A 746-nucleotide genomic window follows, 5' to 3' on the forward strand; every position below is an offset into this window, starting at 1 on the left:
AGCTACAAGCTAACAGCTGCATGCTAACAGCTACAAGCTAACAGCTGCATGTTAACAGCTACAAGCTAACAGCTGCATGTTAACAGCTACAAGCTAACAGCTGCATGTTAACAGCTACAAGCTAACAGCTGCATGCTAACAGCTGCATGCTAAGCTGCAGTGGATAACATTAAAAGGCTGACGGCTCGGCTCACCCAGCGTGTTGATCATGCAGATCCCACAGACGTCCAGCTTCAGCAGGGTGTGGTAGACCGGCTCCCCGCCCTCGTGGTTCATGAACAGGTGATAGAGCACAGAGCCCAGCTGGGGTGACAGGCAGGCCAGGAAGTGGACCACGCCCAGCCAGGTGACGCTGATCTGAGACCAGGGGATGTTGAGCGGCAGCAGCACCAGGAAGCAAAGCAACGGGATGCCTGGAGGACAGAGGAAGACACGCTTCACTGAACAAACCTGCTGAAAAATAATAAAACAAAACAGTTTTCTCTATAATAGAAGTCGTGTCCAGCCCGGCGGGATGTGCGTGTCGGTACGAAAACCACGAGCCCAGAGGCAACACGGCGACGCTGACAAAACCAAATTAAGGTGTCATGTTCCCAGTGATGGATTATCTGGGCCGGGACTTTGGGAACCCGCGCCGTGACGCTGCGAGAGCGAGAATCTGCGAGAGCGCCGTCCAAATCTGCTGAGCGTGTGCAGAGAGCAGCAAGAAGAGCGGAGGGGAGGACCCACGACACACACACACACAC

At 54.3% G+C, this 746-nt stretch overlaps 1 pseudogene; it reads right to left on the reverse strand.

Moving 5' to 3' along the window:
- Positions 1-194: 194 nt before the first annotated feature.
- LOC106512583 (progestin and adipoQ receptor family member 4 pseudogene) lies at positions 195-483 on the reverse strand (annotated as a pseudogene).
- Between the last annotated feature and the right edge of the window lie 263 nt (positions 484-746).

This window comes from Austrofundulus limnaeus, unplaced genomic scaffold (assembly GCF_001266775.1).
Source record: "Austrofundulus limnaeus strain Quisiro unplaced genomic scaffold, Austrofundulus_limnaeus-1.0 Scaffold8463, whole genome shotgun sequence".
NCBI classification, from domain to species: Eukaryota; Metazoa; Chordata; class Actinopteri; order Cyprinodontiformes; family Rivulidae; genus Austrofundulus; species Austrofundulus limnaeus.